Raw genomic sequence first — 9,041 nt, forward strand, 5'->3', positions numbered from 1 at the left:
GGAGGTTATCCGAGTTTAACGCTGAAAAGTTCTCTATGGAACGAGCCATTTGAATCCGAGCTTTATGCCGGACCACTTCCGAGCTCCAACGATGGTCAGCGTCTGAGGTGTCGTAAACTACCTCAGTCTTTTTAAAAGATTGAACGAATTCACCCGAGCTTAATGCCGGAAATGCCCTCTATGGAGCCAGCCACTGGCGCCCAAGCTTTATGCCGGACTGCTTCGAGGTGGTGTACCACCCCGACCGCGGGCTGATTTTTTGTGAATATTTTTGATTGGTGCAATTTATTCTCTTCCGAGATATATAGCCAGTATATGTATATCTAGTAGCCCTCAAGGTGTGTGTCGGTCTAAAACCCGAGAGGCACCTGAAGGAAAACATAAAACTGCTGACCCTAGTAGCCCCTGAGACTCAGGTCGATTTGCAAAATCGGCCTGAGGATCAACTCCTAGCTCGGCAGCATACGTAGGAATAGAAACGCAGTGTAATATATTAGAAATAATGATCGGCGGACAGGCACCTGAGAGAGGGTTGTGAGAAGTCGCCGTGATATATTAGCTTGATGCCAGATAAGTCCCAGATGGCACTTACTGTTGTCCGAAGACGCGCTTGCCCATAGTTCGGTCATGCCGAACACTAAGGACTTTGAATTCTCTGCATTGAATAAGCAATGCAGTAGCCCCTGAGACACTGGTCGGGTGGCAACACTAGATCAGAGGATCGATGTGCCCCTTTAATATTTATAAATAATGAGCGCGAAGCCCAGTAGCCCCCGAGCCTTAATGTGGGCACGGGCGGCCGAATTAAGGATCGATATCCGTTTGACAGAAAATTTTGTTGTGTTTAACACAAACTTCTCGGAAAGAGAATAAAGATCTCTTAAAGGACCTTAGAGCTGGTCGAAATCCGAGCTCGCCAAGGTAGGCCCCAAGGGGTTTAAAAGATGGATTGCAGTAAATGGATTTTACTCGCAATTTTTATGCGTAATGATTCTATGTATCCAAGTACTTTATATCATTAATGCTCGGATCCGCATTGTACAAAACTTTGTTGACCGACCATCGGCTTCTACCTTCTCGGCCAGTACCCGAGGAGTGTTTGTCCTACTTTATAAAGCATTTATGAGGGCAAAGATTTACGACAAACAAGGCAATCTGGCCATACGGTTTTATAAACAAAGGTACGCAGAGAGATATGTTATGTTACTGTTTAACATAAGAAATGTCTTCCAAAGAAAATAGTCCCACTATTGGTTCCTTTCGTTGGGTTGTCATGCTCAGCATGATCATGAAACCTCAGCTCCGATCAATGTGGGAGCAAAATATTTGAGGATTTAGTTTGGGGAAAGTTCCCGAACTATGTGGTCTTTAGCGAACCCAAATTTTCACTTCCGTCGTTGCCGACCAGTTATATCCTTTAAGATGGCTAGCTTTCGGCTTCACCCAGTCTGAGGTACTAATCCAGATGACCCGGTAGTAACAATCACAGAGATGCTCCCTTTACCGCCTAGCCGAACAATCGGGAACGTAGGGGCAAGCACAGGAGCCAGGCAACCCAGCCTGGCCAAAATCTTAAGTCAAATTGATGCATATGTATGGCTTTATAACGATGATTACGGAAGGCGGCCCTTGTGTATTAAATACAAATGCCGATGATATGTTTATTTTGACTCCGTTCCGACCGTTTATCGGTTGAAAGTGGCCCATCGTTGGCTTCCACCACCTTGTAGATGCTATGCAGGGTGTTTCCGCAATAACAAACAACCCTTAGCCAACGTCTCGGTGCCTGAAGGCGGTTGTGTTAGCGGAAACGAGGCAATCCACTACAAAAAATACACTTCCGTGATGATACGTGTTTGTCACAGTAGGTCGCGTTTTTTTGTCATGCATGTATATCCATGACAATTTTATGACAGAATCAAGATAGTCATACCTGTGCTGTCGTAGAAGTGTTCCATGACATTACCAAAATTATCATCATGGAAGTGTCCACTTCCATGACCATAAATCGCGCGTCACAGAAGTGCTTTCGTCAAGGGTGACCGACACGTGGCATCCACCATAACGGAACGGTGTTAAGCTATCAGGTCCGGTTTTGGATCCGATAACCCGTTAACAGCCCGGACCAATGGGGATTTTCCATGTGTAAAATCATCATTGGCTGGAGGAAACACGTGTCAGCTCCGCGTTAGCACAAGTGTCACTCATCCAATGGGCGAGATGCGCCTATGATATTTTGACACGTGGACCGGCCCAAAAGTGGCCCATAAAGTTTAAATGGGCCGGCCCAACTAAAGGCCCGCAAGATTTTGCGGACCATAATGGGCCGGCCCAGCTAAAGGCCCACGAGATTTTGCGGACCATAATGGGCTGGCCCAGCTAAAGGCCCACAAGATTTTGCGGGCCATAATGGGCCGACCCAGGTAAAGGCCCACAAGATTTTTACGGGCCATAATGGGCCGGCCCAGGTGAAGGCCCACAAGATTTTTGTGGACCATGATGGGCCAGCCCAGCTAAAGGCCCACGAGATTTCGCCGACATTAATGGGCCGGCCCAGCTGTAGGCCCACAAGATTTTGAGGACCCTAGTAGGCCGGCCCATTAACTGGCTGCCATGTTTTGGGCCAAATGCCGGCCCATATTTGATCCGGTCCATTAATGGCCTGCCACGTTCCGGGCCTAACAATGGCCCATATGAGATCCGGCCCGTTAAAAGCCTACCACGTTCTGGGCCAAATTACGGCCCAGATCAGGTCCGGCCCTTTAAGAGGCTTTGGGCTAAATTATGGCCCATATCAGATTCGGCCCGTCAACTGGACGCTATGCTTTTGGGCCCACTTGCTAAAGGCCCATTTAGTAATTTGGCCTGATATTAGTTTCGGCCTGTTAAGGGCCCGTTTAACATTTCGGCCCTATATTAATTTCAGCCTGTTAAAAGCCCGTCATATAGTTGGGCCTAACTACGGCCCGGTTTGCATCCGGCCTGCTCGCAGCCGATAATTTGATTGGGCCAAACAAGGACCAAGAAAATTTTGGCCTATTAAAAGCCCGTGATTTGATTGGCACAATCATGGGCCGGGGTCCATTTCGGGCTGCTGCCGGCCCATGAGCTGCTCGGCACGTTTCAGGCCCAACCTACTTCTCAGCCTCCTAAAAGCCCATTGAGTTTTCTTGCGAAAAGAGGGCCGGCGGTTTACTCGGCCTATTAAAGGCCCGAATCTACTAGTGGGCCAGTTTACATTTAGGCCTTTTAACGGACCAAGATGACGGGGCCCATGATGCGGATCATACATCATGATTGCATGACGGCCCGATTATGTACCGTAATTTTACGGTTTGGCCGGTTTACTGCGAAGACAGGATATATATACAGTAAAATAACTACAGCATTGTGAATAAGAAAAAACCTAGACTATACAATAAAGAAATTACGACATATTACATCCATTGGGCATCAAAGTTCGCCACTACGATAATAAAGCACAAGCAGACAGCAGATTACATACACGGGGCATCAAAGATCGCCACCAGTGCAACTAAACATGCCGACAAAATAATATACAAAACCGACAGCACTTCAATAGAGTTCAAGAAAGGTTAGCCCTGCTGGGGAGCTGCAGCGCAAGCAGTTGAGCAAGCTGATGAGACTGCGCTTGTTTAACACTTATATCCTCCTCACTCTGAAATATAAACAAGCAGACAGATGACAGGTTTTGCACATATAAGTATCAGTGCTGATAATTCATCACATTTCTTACTGACGAATAAAGTGACACAGTTTAAAACTGCATTAACACAATATGGTATTGTTCAGGTCAAGACATGGTAGGAAATGACATTGTGAAGGAATTGGCAGCTTCACGACACCACTCGATTACAGATCAAGAACTCATAAGTATCAATGGTTAGTGTGCTGTCAATTTATTCCATTTCAGATTGGCAAATAAAGAGACGATTTAAATAATAGTAGAATGATATGACATTGTTCATAGTTAAGACATTGCAGAATATGACATTGTGCTATAGTGGGTAGGTTCACCACACCACTGTATTACGGATCAAGAACAGAAGCATACATGTAGTGCAAAAGAAGATCACTTGCTCTGTATAGTTTAATTTACATGGTATGAAGAAGGAACTTGGTTGTACAACTGAAAACTTAAATTGAGAAGGACAAACTTTTGTTTATGAGCTACATAATAAACTTTAAACATGCAATTTGATGCAAACACCAAAAATAAACAGCTGTTGTAGTCATGCCTAACCAAATATACACAACAAAGTTTGAAGGCTTGAGAAGGACAAACTTACATTATTGGTGAAGACAGGCTCTATAAAGCCCTTGTCCATGCTGATGGGGGGGGGGGCAATTCAAGAAGTTTACCACAGAATCTTCTTCATAAGCATTGCCTTTATTCTACATTTTGTTAAGAGTAAATATAGATGTGACAATATAAGAAAAAATGGAGAATATTTAAGATAAGATGAAGAGTGATGCTACATAACCAAGTAGCTATAAATGTAAGTATAGCAATACAGGCAAAAGGTACAGCCAAGAGCAATGCACAGCTAAACTTCTTCAGTACCATCGGTGTTATCCAACCTTATGGTAAGAGTAAATATAGATCTGATGTGTAGAAAATGGAGGGCAAAGGAAAATAAGCCGCAGAGTGATGGTACATGAACAACTACCTATCAATATAAGTACACTGATAAAGGACAACAAGTACTTACAAGAACAATGCAGAGCTAAAAAATTTCATTGGAATTGGATATATTCTACACTAATGTAACCATTTATACAGATCAGATAATTTGGAGCGAACAATTGATAAGCAAGCTATCATGCATACTGCTGTCACATAATGAACCAGGTATGTATGCAAGTACAGTGATACAGGACAACAGGTACTAACAAGAGCAAAGCAGCGGGCAGCATATTTGCGATATCCTATCGTTCTTTTCAAACCGAAATTCTTCTTCGAGCAGATTTCCTGCAAAAAAGATCCGTAAGGCACATGCGGAAAAGTAGAAGTTCAAATTGTCATGTGATTTCATAGACAGTACCTCATCCTGGGAACGAGGCCAGCGCATAACAAGGTTTTTCCATTCAATGTCTTCTAAATTTAGCACAGGAGACTTCACCGGAAATTCGTTTATAGACTTGCCATCAAAGTGTGATTTCCTCAGGTAACACCGATACTGCTGCAATGCTTCCTTGAAAAGCACAAGCAAGCTTTGCTCGTCATGACTATCTAGATTGACCCTCGCCCACTTACAACAATGTAATGTAAATCATTGATGTGTTTAATAAGCAGAAAACAGGAAAATAATAACCATGAATAATAGCACTTACACGTAAGTTGGATAGGAAGATGTGAAAATGGTGTTGTCTTTGCTATAATCTTCCCATGATGGGAATATATGCACGTAGTCCCTAACAACATTGAAAGCATTGTCTTTTAAACTGGGAATAACTGGAATGGGGTTCCAGTCTGCAGGAATTGGCCGTCTCTGCAGTTGGGATAGGTCTTCGGCCGGTGGACTTGTTGTACTTTTTGCTGGAGTGGGATTTTTCTGTGGTACGGCTGGTGCTATGGCAACTGAAATCAGTATACCATTTGCTGGAGTGCAGGTCCTTTGTGGTGGGGCTAGTGGTGTGGCCAGTGAAGTATGGGTACAGTCTGCTAGAGTCGGTCCTACGTTTTGTGTCACTGGTTGTACAACCAATATAAGTGGGGTGCTGTCGGATTTCTCTGGCACCACCAAGTTTTTCAAGGACTTTGCTGGTGCTCCTTCAGGTTCGGCAATCACCCTCTTCCTTTTTGATGTCTGATGCACAAGAATAGCATTTGAGTGGAAAACATGGTACGATGACAGATGGAATATGTATTGATAACGGATGGGCATGGCATCTCGACATATATGATGAGTAAACTAAGCAGATGGCGGTGCAACAAAGTAGAAGAAATGCAAGACAACATATGCAAGATACGCGCAATCAATAAAACCTTGCCAAATTAGAACAGGCACCTTGATGGGTGAACAGGACAGGCCATCTACCTTTGACTCCTCAAGGTTAGAATAGTCATTAGGATCATATTCTGAACAAGAATCAACAGGTGGGAAGCGTATGAGTTTCATTGCATCCAGAATGGCACTCAATGCCTTGGTGCCAATTTTGTAAGTCATTGCGGTGTTGAGCTTCAAGAGTGGACTGCTGCTAGTGCGACACAAAGCAGCTACACAGATCATAGTGTAGATATAACAGGAAAACCGTAAGCATCAGAGTAAAATTAGCAAAGTGGAACTTGCTGGAATAAATGTGCTAGTATTGCCGGTACGGCTAGAAAGGCTTCGGATACCAGCTCTCTTCAACTGAAGGTGCGGTACTGTTAATATCAGTGTAACTCTCAAAGGCGACACAGCTCCCCGTATTTCCTTGCTATCCTTATAGGATTCAAGTGGGCAGGCCACTACAAATCCTATTCCCATTTTTACAAAATCCTACGAATCAAAGAGGCCCGAAGAGTTCAAAGTGTCCATCACAACTGACCGTATAGACCTCTACACTGCAAATGTCCCTGCTCATCTTCACTACAAGGAACATACGGTACTACTATCATACTCCCTCCGTTCCAAAATATAAGTCTTGGTAGAGATTTCCACTATGGATCACATACAGATGTATCCAGATACATTTTAGAGTGTAGATTCACTCATTTTGCTCCATGTGTAGTCCATGGTGGAATCTATACAAAGACTTGTATTTAGGAACGGAGAGAGTACTTATTAAAGAAGAACGGAAGAGGAACATGCTAAAGAAGAGCAAGCAGATTTTGGATAATAAAATGTTTTTTGTGCAGTGCCCACACATGATGAACCAGAGCGCATTAAGAAAGCAACTCCCTGCTGTCTCTCTATATGTGGTGCACGTGCTTTTTCAAAAGTAAAGTAGGAACATTAGTTGACCAATTAAATGTTATCTGTTTTAGTAATATCAGCATCATATCAGATTCGTACTTGAGCAACAAGTTTGGAATTATGAGTGGCACGTTGTTTAGCTTCATGGATTCAGGAGCAGTGCTAAGCAGGTACGATGATGGTACTGAATATAAAGGCATGCCTGCATGCAAGTCACGTGACTTTTTTCATTTGGGTCAGTCGGCCATTTCAGGCGGTTGGATGAAGATCCTACGTCTCCTAACCCTTCTTCTTCCTCATCTCTGATTCTTCCCATACAGAACACCACACGAGCCGCCGGCCGGACCACCGGCCCCCACCGCCTGTGTTCCTCCGCCACCCCACCCCCACCCTGCCCCCACCCGCGTCGAGTTTTCTTCGTTTGGCAAGGCCCCACCACCGCCCCCCACAACCACCGTCCCCACCCGAGCCCCTTTGTTCGCACCGGCGAACTCCGGCGAGCTCTGAAAAATCGACTGACCCAATTTTGAAATTTAGTCTACTATGATTTAACTAGTGTGGAATATAAAAGGGGAAAACCATAAGCATTGGGAGTATAGTATTGAGCGTGCCATGGCAGATCTGAAGGTGCAAACCGTACAAAGGCAACTTCGCAACCAATGTTTGCTTTCAACTAGCAAGTAAGTGATGGACAAGAAATCAGAGTAAAGTAGTGGCGATCTATTTCCTTGCTGCGATAAATAAGTTGAGCAGATACGAAAGAGTACCGCCTCTGGTGCGGCGCCATGTATGCATCTGCTGAGAATTTGACGGTGCTGTGGTAGCGATGGCTGTCGGCGGCGTGGAAGCAGATCTAGGAGGGTAGACGGTGGCGGCGGGGCGTGGTGGATGAGACGGTCGTAGGAGCGGCGCCGGCAAGGTGGACGACAGCGGGGATGAAGCGAGAGGACGGGATGCAAGGATCCCGGTCCAAAGCCGTGGATGAGAGAGGTCGATCTCTTGTAATGGACGGCGGCGTCGGGGTATCAGCTCCGGCATGGTGGAGGAAGACGGCGGTGGATGGGGTGGCGGACGGAGGAGGATGGGGTGGAGAGGGTGTTTTGGCGCCCACGGAGTACGAATGGAGAAATGGAGGTGGAGAGGAAGGGGGGAACCATGTCTTCAGGGCGCGCTTGTCTCAAATGCGAGGAAATTTACAAACTTAGCCCCCGTTTCAAATTTCCTACATCACAGCAATATTAGTCGGTTGGGGATAGGACGGTAATCTCGCATACACAGAATATTTGCCGACGAGAGTTTGTTTTTGGCGCCACCGTGTATGAATTGGGGAGGGAGTCGATTTCGGCCGAGGACACATTTTGTTTGGCGCCCACCGTGTATGAATCCGGGTGAGAGGCGGTTATGTCACGTTTGAGTGAAATTACAAACCTACCCCTATCGAAACCTATAGAAATCGAGCAGATAGGCTTTGCGTGGCAGGGATAGGCAGTAGTAATTTCCATCTCGCAGATTTTGGTTTTGGGCGGTTACTGTGACTTTCCCCGCTTCATTCAAATTTTGCAGAGTGCACGTTTACCATGCCAACTCAATTCGAATCCCGTTTGTATTCTATTTTTTCAGGCGGAATCCATTTTCGATTAGAATAAAATTCTATATACATCATTTTTATATATACTTTCAAAAGCACAACAAAGAATTCTGCTCCTTTATATGTATAATATGATTTACAAATACAATGATCTCAAAATCATAAGGTTGAATTCAAAAAATTAAACCAAATTATGTTCTACTAAAATGTATGGATCAGTAATATCTACATATTAAATAACATAGATGCGCGTGAATTCATATGAGTATGCATGTTTGATAGATCAATTTTGGTTCGAGTATGGATTACATGTATCATGATCTCGAATTCAAATATTTGAATCCCTTTTATGTTCACTCCTTTCATGCCCATCTCTCTCACATGCATGCTCCTTCGTGTAGCTATCACTCTCTTTTCTCCAGCTCACCCGCACGCTCACTTCATGTTTCTCCTATCCTCACAAACATGGTCTCTCGACGTCTCCCTTGAGAAGTGTCACACTCTCCCTACATTATACATTACATGGTTTT

The sequence above is a fragment of the Aegilops tauschii genome, chromosome 1, assembly GCF_002575655.3.
Source record: "Aegilops tauschii subsp. strangulata cultivar AL8/78 chromosome 1, Aet v6.0, whole genome shotgun sequence".
NCBI lineage: Eukaryota > Viridiplantae > Streptophyta > Magnoliopsida > Poales > Poaceae > Aegilops > Aegilops tauschii.